Genomic DNA, 13,744 nt, shown 5'->3' with positions numbered 1-13,744 from the left:
CGGTCTACAGATTAGTTTCTTCTTCACAACTCTCACTTGGTCTACGGATTAATTTCTTCTTCACAACTCTCACTTGGTCTACAGATTACAGTTTCTTCTTCAAGACTCTCACACGGTCTACAGATTAGTTTTTTTTTCACAACTCTCTCTTGGTCTACAGATTATTTTCTTCTTCACAACTCTCACTTGGTCTACGGATTAATTTCTTCTTCACAACTCTCACGTGGTCTACAGATTACAGTTTCTTCTTCATAACTCTCTCTTGGTCTACAGATTAATTTCTTCTTCACAACTCTCACGTTGTCTACAGATTATAATTTCTTCTTCAAGACTCTCACACGGTCTACAGATTAGTTTCTTTTTCACAACTCTCTCTTGGTCTACAGATTAATTTCTTCTTCACAACTCTCACTTGGTCTACAGATTACAGTTTCTTCACAACTCTCACTTGGTCTACAGATTACAGTTTCTTCACAACTCTCACTTGGTCTACAGATTAATTTCTTCTTTACAACTCTCACTTGGTCTACAGATTACAGTTTCTTCTTCAAGACTCACACGGTCTACAGATTAGTTTCTTCTTCACAACTCTCACTTGGTCTACGGATTAATTTCTTCTTCACAACTCTCATGTGGTCTACAGATTGCAGTTTCTTCTTCAAGACTCTCACACGGTCTACAGATTATTTTCTTCTTCACAACTCTCACTTGGTCTACAGATTACAGTTTCTTCTTCACAACTCTCACTTGGTCTACAGATTACAGTTTCTTCTTCAAGACTCACACGGTCTACAGATTAGTTTCTTCTTCACAACTCTCACTTGGTCTACAGATTACAGTTTCTTCTTCAAGACTCTCACACGGTCTACAGATTAGTTTTTTTTTCACAACTCTCTCTTGGTCTACAGATTATTTTCTTCTTCACAACTCTCACTTGGTCTACGGATTAATTTCTTCTTCACGACTCTCACGTGGTCTACAGATTACAGTTTCTTCTTCATAACTCTCTTGGTCTACAGATTAATTTCTTCTTCACAACTCTCACGTTGTCTACAGATTACAATTTCTTCTTCAAGACTCTCACACGGTCTACAGATTAGTTTCTTTTTCACAACTCTCTCTTGGTCTACAGATTAATTTCTTCTTCACAACTCTCACTTGGTCTACAGATTACAGTTTCTTCACAACTCTCACTTGGTCTACAGATTACAGTTTCTTCACAACTCTCACTTGGTCTACAGATTAATTTCTTCTTCACAACTCTCACTTGGTCTACAGATTACAGTTTCTTCTTCAAGACTCACACGGTCTACAGATTAGTTTCTTCTTCACAACTCTCACTTGGTGTACGGATTAATTTCTTCTTCACAACTCTCACGTGGTCTACAGATTACAGTTTCTTCTTCAAGACTCTCACAAGGTCTACAGATTAGTTTCTTTTTCACAACTCTCTCTTGGTCTACAGATTATTTTCTTCTTCACAACTCTCACTTCGTCTACAGATTACAGTTTCTTCTTCACAACTCTCACTTGGTCTACAGATTACAGTTTCTTCTTCACAACTCTCACTTGGTCTACAGATTACAGTTTCTTCTTCAAGACTCACACGGTCTACAGATTAGTTTCTTCTTCACAACTCTCACTTGGTCTACGGATTAATTTCTTCTTCACAACTCTCACTTGGTCTACAGATTACAGTTTCTTCTTCACAACTCTCACTTGGTCTACAGATTAATTTCTTCTTCACAACTCTCACGTTGTCTACAGATTACAATTTCTTCTTCAAGACTCTCACACGGTCTACAGATTAGTTTCTTTTTCACAACTCTCTCTTGGTCTACAGATTAATTTCTTCTTCACAACTCTCACTTGGTCTACAGATTACAGTTTCTTCTTCACAACTCTCACGTGGTCTACAGATTAGTTTCTTCTTCAAGACTCACAAGGTCTACGGATTAATTTCTTCTTCACAACTCTCACTTGGTCTACAGATTAGTTCGTCTTCACAACTCTCACTTGGTCTACAGATTACAGTTTCTTCTTCACAACTCTCACTTGGTCTACAGATTAGTTCTTCTTCACAACTCTCACTTGGTCTACAGATTACAGTTTCTTCTTCACAACCCTAACTTGGTCTACTGATTACAGTTTCTTCTTCAAAACTCTCACTTGGTCTACTGATTACAGTTTCTTCTTCAAAACTCTCACTTGGTCTACTGATTACAGTTTCTTCTTCAAAACTCTCACTTGGTCTACAGATTACAGTTTCTTCTTCACAACTCTCACTTGGTCTACCGACGAGTTTCTTCTTCAACATGTCCTGATTGTTGTGAACATGCGTGAAGAAACTTGCAAACTGCGCCTCTCACTCTGCCAGCGTGTCTTTCTGCTTGAGCGAGCGCGTCACGGACTGACTCGCCAGCTCGCTCTGCAAGATTCCTGCACGCGGGGAAAGGGCCGCGTGAGCGGGGGTGAGGAGCGAACCTGTTTGGGGAGCTCTTGTCATTGTGTGCACGGGTGACGCACATGTGACGGCCTCCAGCAGGAAGTCTGTAAACATCACAACACCTCGGCACGCTGCCAACCACTGATCCCTATACTGGGAGACCCTTTCAGCCAGTCTGAAGAAAGTCTTGTGGACAAAAGGCCCAGATAAACTGGGAGCAAGTCTGAAGACGTTGATGTGGACATGAAATGTTTGGTGGGAAGATGTCAACACACAAGGAAAAACACGTCCTGACCTGTCTGAGCACTTCCTCTTCCCCCCTCAGCGCGCAAATATTTCATAGAACACAGCCGCCAGCTGGCAGAATGTTCAAATGTTGTCATGCTGTCACTTGGTCATGTGACTCCTCATCAAAACACAGGACTGGACAATTTGTCTGCGTCATGCAAATATTTATCGATTAGAGGTGGACAAAAAATGGATTCATTAACAATACATTGTGAGAATTTGTTTGACTCAAGAATCATGTTGATTCGAGAATTGATTCCGAAGAATCGGTTTGACTCAAGAATCATGTTGATTCGAGAATTGATTCCGAATTGAATCATCACCCCAGGAATAGGTTCGAATTGTTTAGGTGCCCATTAAACTTTTTTTTTTTTAAATGGATACACACTAGAGATGCGCGGTTTGCGGACACAACCGCGGAGTCCGCGGATTATCCGCGGATCGGGCGGATGAAATTAAAAAAACTAAGATTTTATCCGCTCGCGGGTCGGGTCGGGCGGATTAATTTTTTTTTTATTTTTTATTTTTTTTGCGGGTGGCAGTTAAACCAATTCGGAAATATATATACATAGTTAAATGTTGTTACCCACATACGAAAAACGAGCAGGCACCTGCTGCATATGCCACAACAGAAGAAAAAAAAAGAAAAGAGATGGACACTTTTACGGAGCGGAGAAGGGACGCCTCGCCGGGGTCCGGGACCGAGGCCCCTTCCCCCGAGAGGGCCCCACCGGGAGCCGTAGCTGAGGCGATCCGCGAGAAGGGCCCGACGCACGTCCAGGGTCACTACCGCGCCCACCGCACCGACACCCCGCCTCGTCCGCCTTCGCCGCGGCCGGCGTCACGCGCAGCAGGTAAGCAGCTTACCTGCCCGCCACCCCCGTGGCCGGGGGCTCGTAACATGGGTCACTCCGCGCGCTCCTCCCGCGCAGCTTACCTGCTTGCCACCCCTGTTGCCGGGGGCGCGTAACAGGGGTCACTCCGCGCGTAGTGCGCTCATGAAAGGGGTGGGGCTCACCCTGGTTGATATAGAGAGCAGGACGGTGGCCATGGAAGTTGGAACCCGCTAAGGAGTGTGTAACAACCCACCTGCCGAATCAACTAGCCCTGAAAATGGATGGCGCTGGAGCGTGGGCCCATATCTGGCCGTCGCCGGCAGCGAGACGCGCTTGGAGGTGCGCTCAGCGCGGCTCCCATATGATTGCGCACTGGTGTGCGTCTGGGTCGTGACAGCGTGGCACGCGAATGTCTGTGCATTGGATCAGTCTCCTTTCTTTAACAGGCAAAAGCTTTATAACCTCACCATACCTGCCAACTTTTAAATCAGAAAAACCTAGTAGCCAGGGTCCAAGGGCCGCAGGCCCCGGTAGGTCCAGGACAAAGTCCTGGTGGAGGGTTCAGGGCTTCGCCCCCCGACGCAAAATGACTATTAGCATTCAGACAGGTTAAAATGTTGCTAAAACCATCACTTTTCTATCAGTCACAGTGACTTTTCAAAACAAAAATATTACAGCAAAAATCATATGGGTTGATTGACATGTTTATTCTGTAAGCTAACTTCAATAGTTTGAAATTATTTTGACAGTTAATGCCAGTTATCCTGTCAACCTTTCACAAGACTTCAATTTGTTAATTGAAAGTATAAATAGTATAAACACTTTTTACAGTATGTCGTGCTGTGAAATACAGCCGACAGGATTGCGCATGCATGGTGCAGGAGAACAAAGGACTTCTTTCATTTAAGGTTTGTGATAAACCATCAAACTCATTCGTTAAAAGGACTCTATAGTAATATAAAGCGAATTTTTCTGGACATTATCATGCAAGAAAAGTTTATTTTTGGGATCGCGATCACCGCGTAATGATTTTTAAAGGTTGCATTACATTATTAACTGTCCCATGTGATCAGCCAGTGCGATTGGAAGTCCATGCTCAATTATTGCCTCCGTAAATAAAACTTCGGCATTTATCACATCCAAAGAATCTGTTTGGGCGACGAAAAACGTTGAAAGTTTTCCACTTGTATCGCTAGCAACGGCATTAGACTTGTGTTTTTTTGTCCCAACGTGGTCTTTTACATCGCTAATTCCTCCGTGTCCGATCGAAAAATCTTGTCTGCACAAGGTGCAATTCGCGTAGTTTTCACCCTTTTTTAAATTTTTTTTATTAATATTAGATATATAACAACGGGCGGATGGTGGGCGGGTGCAGTTCTGCTCAAACGTTACATCGGGTGGATGGCGGATGGTTGATGACTTTCTGACGCGGTTGCGGATGAAATAATTGCCTATCCGCGCATCTCTAATACACACACACTCTCACATGGTTGCACAATACAAATGATACCATTTGATAGTTTGTTTCATATCACAGTGCATGTTGTGTAAGTTTGTCAGCGGCAAGCGAATGACCTCAACACAGTTTAGCGTCATCGCCGGCGGCTAACGTCCCTCCACAGTGGAAAGCCTTCTAAGTCCGTAATGCTGGCCTCCGTGGCGGCAAATAAACTCTTCCCTACATGTAGTGTTATCACTGGAGGATGAGGACGAGCCAAACTTGAGCTCTTGAATATAAACAAGGTGTAACGATACCGAGTAGCACCAGGTCGATACCGCAATGGCGAGATGGATATTTTTAATACAAAAAATCTTGTAGTTTTGTTATTGTTTACAAATTTAGGAATTAAGTCACTGGACACATGAGGACTTTAAGGGAAAAAACTAGAGATTTTAAATGCTTTAAAATGTAATATCGGAAATGATCGGTATCTTTTTTTTAATTATCGGTATCGGTGTTGTTGTTGTTTTTATTTATTTTTTTAAATTTATTAAATCAACATAAAAAACACAAGATACACTTACAAGTAGTGCACCAACCCAAAACAACTCTCTCCCCCCTTTTGTTCTGGGCATTGAACATGAAGACTCTTCCTTCACTGTTCCGAGTGGCCATGAGAGTCTTGGCAGTGCCTGCCTCCAGTGCTCCAGTGGAGCGAGTTTTCAGCCATGGTGGCATCATACTACGCCACCAACCCAAAAAACCTCCCTCCCCCAACTCATTCACACAAAAGGGTTGTTTCTTTCTGTTATTAATATTGTGGTTCCTACATTATATATCAATATATATCAATACAGTCTGCAGGGGTACAGTCCGTAAGCACACATGATTGTGCGTGCTGCTGGTTCACTAATAGTACTAACCTTCAACAGTTAATTTTACTCATTTTCATTCATTACTAGTTTCTATGTAACTGTTTTTATATTGTTTTACTTAGTTTTTTTATTCAAGAAAATGTTTTTAATCTATTTATCTTATTTTATAATTTTTTAAAAAAAAGCACCTTATCTTCACCATACCTAGTTGTCCAAATTAGGCATAATAATGTGTTAATTCCACGACTGTATATATCGCATACCTGCCAACTACTTCGGTTTCCCCGTAATTAGTACGGTTTTCATCAACCTATTCCGGGTTACGGTTGCAGTGATAAAAAATACAGTTTTTCATTAATTAAAAAAAAATATTTAAAAAAAAGTTTTATTCACGAAATCGCGTAACAACAATGACAATCGACACTGCTTCCCGTAACTTCCTATCGAGCCATTCCGAATGCCATGCGCGAGGCTATTTATAGCACCGCTGCCAAGCACTAGGCCATTGTTTCCAAACGAGCGAACGATCATGGAATCAGCCGGAGAAAAATCGCATACGAGTCTTAAACCGAAAATAAAACTGCAGTCATTCCGTGAAGAATATTCAAAAGCCTATCCGGGAATAATTATCCGTTCCGAAAAGGGTGAAAACTACGCGAATTGCACCTTGTGCAGACAAGATTTTTCGATCGGACACGGAGGAATTAGCGATGTAAAAGACCACGTTGGGACAAAAAAACACAAGTCTAATGCCGTTGCTCGCGATACAAGTGGAAAACTTTCAACGTTTTTCGTCGCCCAAACAGATTCTTTGGATGTGATAAATGCCGAAGTTTTATTTACGGAGGCAATAATTGAGCAAACAAAAAGGTAATGACACCAATGTTATCTATTGGAATTGTTTAGTACTGTTATACTGTTAAAAGTGTTTATACTATTTATGCTTTCAAGTCCAAGTTGAAGAAATCTTGTTAAATGTTGACAGCATAACTACCAAAATGCAGAAGTATGTCCTTAATATTTTTGCAGTGCTATTTCTGTTGAAAAGTTCAAATGATTACATTAGAGATGTGATGTGCCACTTTTCAAGTGTCTGATGGCTTAAATAAATTTTCATTAATTTTTCATATTTTGAATTCTTTTGAAAGGCTTACAAAAAAACGACATTTGAATTGTAATTCCATGCTATTGACAGGACTATTAATTTTAATGAAGTTAGCTTACCATGTTTACAGTATGATAATTGTGATAGAAATGTGAATTTTAGGCACAGAATATTTTTTACAATTGAACAAGGCAGTAGATTATACAAGCTTGGACAGAAAGTTAATAATGACACCAATTTTTTTTTAAATGGAATTGTTTAGTACTGTTTTACCATTTGTTTACTGTAAAAAGTGTTTATACTGTTTATACTTTCAATTAACAAATTGAAGTCTTGTGAAAGGTTGACAGGATAACTGGCATTAACTGTCAAAATCATTTCAAACTATTGAAGTTAGCTTACAGAATAAACATGTCAATCAACCCATATGATTTTTGCCGTAATATTTTTGTTTTGAAAAGTCACTGTGACTGATAGAAAAGTGATGGTTTTAGCAACATTTTAACCTGTCTGAATGCTAATAATCATTTTGCGTCGGGCCCCCCTGAACCCCCCACCAGGACTTTGTCCTGGACCTACCGGGGCCTGCGGCCCTTGGACCCTGGCTACTAGGTTTTTCTGATTTCAAAAGTTGGCAGGTATGATATCGGTATCGGTTGATATCGGTTGATATCAGTATCGCTAATTAAGAGTTGGACAATATCGGGATATCGGCAAAAAGCCATTATCGGACATCCCTAGAAAAAACCAAATGATTAAAATCAGAGCCAATGGCAGGAAGTTGGCGTACTTGTGAGAACGTTAGCATGCAAATTTTTTGCTAGCTTTTTAGCAAATGTTGTCAATTTGAACTTAAAAATCAGGAATTTTGATACTTGACAATATCCTGGAGGTAGTGCTATTATCTCTAATATCACCATGCTAACGTTAGCACGCTAATATTATGTTAACATTAGTGTGCTAACATTTTATGCTGGCTTTTAAGCTAATTTTGTATCTTTATGCAAAAAAAATTCATGGTTTGATACTTGGTTCTGTCGAGCAAGCATGCTGACTGTTAACGTGCGGTAGCACAGCATAAGGTTTTTTTTTAGCTAATTTTTTATGATAGAACTTAAAAATCATGAATTTAAATTTTTGCCGCCATCTTGGAAGTATGCTAACGTCTCTTATATTAATTTAGCATGCTAACATTTTATGCTAGTATTTTTTAGCTAATTTTGTATGCTTGAACACAAAAATCATGGTTTGTGATACCCGGCGCTGTCGAGCAAGTATGCTAACTGTTGATTAAATGATTGATTGAAAGTTTTATTCGTAGATTGCACAGTTCAGTACATATTCCGTACAATTGACCACTAAATGGTAACACCCCAATAAGTTTTTCAACTTGTTTAAGTCGGGGTCCACTTAAATCAATTCATGGTACAAATATATACTATCATCATAATACAGTCATCACACAAGTTAATCATCAGAGTATATACATTGAATTATTTACATTATTTACAATCCGGGGAGGTGGGATGTGGAAGGGGGAGGGTGTTAGTCAAGGGTTGAAGTTGCCTGGAGGTGTTGTTTTAGTGCGGTTTTGAAGGAGGATAGAGATGCACTTACTTTTACACCTGTTGGGAGCGCATTCCATATTGATGTGGCATAGAAGGAGAATTAGTTTAGACCTTTGTTAGATCGGAATCTGGGTTTAACGTGGTTAGTGGAACTCCCCCTGGTGTCATTTACGTTAAGGAAGTAGTTTGACATGTACTTCGGTATCAGGGAGGTGTAGCGGATTTTATAGACCAGGCTCAGTGCAAGTTGTTTTACTCTGTCCTCCACCCTGAGCCAGCCCACTTTGGAGAAGTGGGTAGGAGTGAGGTGGGATCTGGGGTGGAGGTCTAGAAGTAATCTGACTAGCTTGTTCTGGGATGTTTGGAGTCTAGATTTGAGAAATCGAAAAAGGGTCGAACGAGAGTTCCCGCTAGAATCTTCAAGGTGCTTTTGTTGACCAGAGAGGAGATTCTGTAGAGAAATCTCGTTCGTTGGTTGACCTTTTGATTACCTTGGTTGCCATTTTATCACAGGAAAGATTAGCCTGTAGAATGGAACCTAGGTAGGTGACCTCATCTTTCCTGGTGATAACAATGTCACCCACTTTTATAGTGAAATCACTGACTTTAGCACAGCATACTTGTTTTGATAGCTTTTTAGCTAATTTTGTTTGTTTAAACCTAAAAATCATGAATTGTGATACTTGTTGCCCTCTTGGAAGTATGTTCATGTCTCTTATATTAGCATGCTAATGTTTTATGCTATCTGTTAAGGTAATTGTGTGTGTTTATGCCAAAAAATCATGAATTTTAATACTTGGAAGTATGCTAACTTGTCATATCATAATGCTAACTTTTTTTATTGTAGTTTTTAACTAATTTTGTTTGTGTAAATCTAAAAATCATGGATTTTCATTCTTACCGCCATCTTGGAAGTATGTCAGCATCTCTTATATTAGCATGTTGATGTTTTATGCTATATTTTTTAGCAAATTTTTTTTGTTTAAACCTAAAAATCATGAATTTTGATACTTGTTGCCCTCTTGGAAGTATGTTAATGTCTCTTATATTAGCATGCTAATGTTTTATGCTATCTGTTAAGGTACTTGTGTGTGTGCCAAAAAATCATGGATTTTGATACTTAGAAGTATGCTAACTTGTCATATATCATCATGCTAACTTTTTTAATTCTAGTTTTCAACTAATTTTGTTTGTGTCAATCTAAAAATCATGGATTTTCATTCTTGCCGCCATCTTGGAAGTATGTCAGCGTCTCTTATTTTAGCATGTTGATGTTTTATGCTAGCTTTTTAGCTAATTTTTTTAGTTTAAACCTAAAAATTATGAATTTTGATACTTATTGCCCTCTTGGAAGTATGTTAATGTGTCTTATATTAGCATGCTAATGTTTTATGCTATCTGTTAAGGTAATTGTGTGTGTTTATGCCAAAAAATCATGAATTTTAATACTTGGAAGTATGCTAACTTGTCATATATCATCATGCTAACTTTTTAAATTCTAGTTTTTAACCAATTTTGTTTGTGTAAATCTAAAAATCATGGATTTTCATTCTTGCCGCCATCTTGGAAGTATGTCAGCGTCTCTTATATTAGCATGCTAATGTTAGCATGTAGATGTTTTATGCTAGCGTTTTAGCTAATTTTGTTTGTTTAAACCGAAAAATCATGAATTTTAATACTTGTTGCCCTCTTGGAAGTATGTTAATGTGTCTTATATTGGCATGCTAATGTCTTATGTTATCTGTTAAGGTAATTGTGGGTGTTTATGCCAAAAAAATAATGGATTTTGATACTTGGAAGTATGCTAACTTGTCATATATCATCATGCAAATTTTTTTTAATTCTAGTTTTTAACTAATTTTGTTTGTGTAAATTTAAAAATCATGGATTTTCATTCTTACCGCCATCTTGGAAGTATGTTAGCGTCTCTTATATTAGCATGTTGATGTTTTATGCTAGCTTTTTAGCTAATTTTGTCTGTTTAAACCTAAAAATCATGAATTTTGATACTTGTTGCCCTCTTGGAAGTATGTTAATGTCTCTTATATTAGCATGCTAATGTTTTATGTTATCTGTTAAGGTAATTGTGTGTGTTTATGCCAAAAAATCATGGATTTTGATACTTGGAAGTATGCTAACTTGTCATATATCATCATGCTAACTTTTTTTATTCTAGTTTTTAACTAATTTTGTTTGTGTAAATCTAAAAATCATGGATTTTCATTCTTGCCGCCATCTTGGAAGTATTTCAGCATCTCTTATATTAGCATGTTGATGTTTTATGCTAGCTTTTTTAGCAATTTTTTTTTGTTTAAACCTAAAAATCATGAATTTTGATACTTGTTGCCCTCTTGGAAGTATGTTCATGTGTCGTATACTAGCATGCTAATGTTTTATGCTATCTGTTAAGGTAATTGTGTGTGTTTATGCCAAAAAATCATGGATTTTGATACTTGGAAGTATGCTAACTTGTCATATATCATCATGCTAACTTTTTTTATTCTAGTTTTTAACTAATTTTGTTTGTGTAAATCTAAAAATCATGGATTTTCATTCTTGCCGCCATCTTGGAAGTATGTCAGCGTCTCTTATATTAGCATGCTAATGTTTGCATGTGGATGTTTTGTGCTAGCTTTTTAGCTAATTTTGTTTGTTTAAACCGAAAAATCATGAATTTTGATACTTGTTGCCCTCTTGGAAGTATGTTAATGTGTCTTATATTAGCATGCTAATGTCTTATGTTATCTGTTAAGGTAATTGTGTGTGTTTATGCCAAAAAATCATGGATTTTGATACTTGGAAGTATGCTAACTTGTCATATCATAATGCTAACTTTTTTTATTCTAGTTTTTAACTAATTTTGTTTGTGTAAATCTAAAAATCATGGATTTTCATTCTTACCGCCATCTTGGAAGTATGTCAGCATCTCTTATATTAGCATGTTGATGTTTTATGCTAGCTTTTTTAGCACATTTTTTTTGTTTAAACCTAAAAATCATGAATTTTGATACTTGTTGCCCTCTTGGAAGTATGTTCATGTGTCGTATACTAGCATGCTAATGTTTTATGCTATCTGTTAAGGTAATTGTGTGTGTTTATGCCAAAAAATCATGGATTTTGATACTTGGAAGTATGCTAACTTGTCATATATCATCATGCTAACTTTTTTTATTCTAGTTTTTAACTAATTTTGTTTGTGTAAATCTAAAAATCATGGATTTTCATTCTTGCCGCCATCTTGGAAGTATGTCAGCGTCTCTTTATATTAGCATGCTAATGTTTGCATGTGGATGTTTTATGCTAGCTTTTTAGCTAATTTTGTTTGTTTAAACCTAAAAATCATGAATTTTGATACTTGTTGCCCTCTTGGAAGTATGTTAATGTCTCTTATATTAGCATGCTAATGTTTTATGCTATCTGTTAAGGTAATTGTGTGTGTTTATGCCAAAAAATCATGAATTTTAATACTTGGAAGTATGCTAACTTGTCATATATCATCATGCTAACTTTTTAAATTCTAGTTTTTAACCAATTTTGTTTGTGTAAATCTAAAAATCATGGATTTTCATTCTTGCCGCCATCTTGGAAGTATGTCAGCGTCTCTTATATTAGCATGCTAATGTTTGCATGTGGATGTTTTATGCTAGCTTTTTTGGCTAATTTTTTTTGTTTAAACCTAAAAATCATGAATTTTGATACTTGTTGCCCTCTTGGAAGTATGTTAATGTGTCTTATATTAGCATGCTAATGTTTTATGCTATCTGTTAAGGTAATCGTGTGTGTTTATGCCAAAAAATCATGGATTTTGATACTTGGAAGTATGCTAACTTGTCATATCATAATGCTAACTTTTTTTTATTCTAGTTTTTAACTAATTTTGTTTGTGTAAATCTAAAAATCATGGATTTTCATTCTTACCGCCATCTTGGAAGTATGTCAGCGTCTCTTATATTAGCATGTTGATGTTTTATGCTAGCTTTTTAGCTAATTTTGTTTGTTTAAACCGAAAAATCATGAATTTTGATACTTGTTGCCCTCTTGGAAGTATGTTAATGTGTCTTATATTAGCATGCTAATGTCTTATGTTATCTGTTAAGGTAATTGTGTGTGTTTATGCAAAAAATCATGGATTTTGATACTTGGAAGTATGCTAACTTGTCATATATCATCATGCTAACTTTTTTTATTCTAGTTTTTAACTAATTTTGTTTGTGTAAATCTAAAAATCATGGATTTTCATTCTTGCCGCCATCTTGGAAGTATGTCAGCGTCTCTTATATTAACATGCTAATGTTAGCATGTGGATGTTTTATGCTAGCTTTATAGCTAATTTTGTTTGTTTAAACCTACAAATCATGAATTTTGATACTTGTTGCCCTCTTGGAAGTATGTTAATGTGTCTTATATTAGCATGCTAATGTCTTATGCTATCTGTTAAGGTAATTGTGTGTGTTTATGCCAAAAAATCATGTATTTTGATACTTGGAAGTATGCTAACTTGTCATATCATAATGCTAACTTTTTTTTATTCTAGTTTTTAACTAATTTTGTTTGTGTAAATCTAAAAATCATGGATTTTCATTCTTACCGCCATCTTGGAAGTATGTCAGCGTCTCTTATATTAGCATGTGGATGTTTTATGCTAGCTTTATAGCTAATTTTGTTTGTTTAAACCTACAAATCATGAATTTTGATACTTGTTGCCCTCTTGGAAGTATGTTAATGTGTCTTATATTAGCATGCTAATGTCTTATGCTATCTGTTAAGGTAATTGTGTGTGTTTATGCCAAAAAATCATGTATTTTGATACTTGGAAGTATGCTAACTTGTCATATATCATCATGCTAATTTTTTTTAATTCTAGTTTTTAACTAATTTTGATTGTGTAAATTTAAAAATCATGGATTTTCATTCTTACCGCCATCTTGGAAGTATGTCAGCGTCTCTTATATTAGCATGTTGATGTTTTATGCTAGCTTTTTAGCTAATTTTGTCTGTTTAAACCTAAAAATCATGAATTTTGATACTTGTTGCCCTCTTGGAAGTATGTTAATGTCTCTTATATTAGCATGCTAATGTCTTATGTTATCTGTTAAGGTAATCGTGGGTGTTTATGGCAAAAAATCATGGATTTTGATACTTGGAAGTATGCTAACTTGTCATATATCATCATGCTAACTTTTTT

General features: G+C 36.9%; 1 protein-coding gene across 3 annotated transcripts in view; it reads left to right on the top strand.

Moving 5' to 3' along the window:
* wipf2a (WAS/WASL interacting protein family, member 2a) overlaps positions 1 to 13,744 on the top strand; it is a 58,280-nt gene that overhangs the window by 18,230 nt on the left and 26,306 nt on the right. The window lies entirely within an intron of this gene.

The sequence above is a fragment of the Nerophis lumbriciformis genome, linkage group LG25 (assembly GCF_033978685.3).
Source record: "Nerophis lumbriciformis linkage group LG25, RoL_Nlum_v2.1, whole genome shotgun sequence".
NCBI lineage: Eukaryota > Metazoa > Chordata > Actinopteri > Syngnathiformes > Syngnathidae > Nerophis > Nerophis lumbriciformis.
This window is presented reverse-complemented; position numbering and strand designations above follow the sequence as displayed.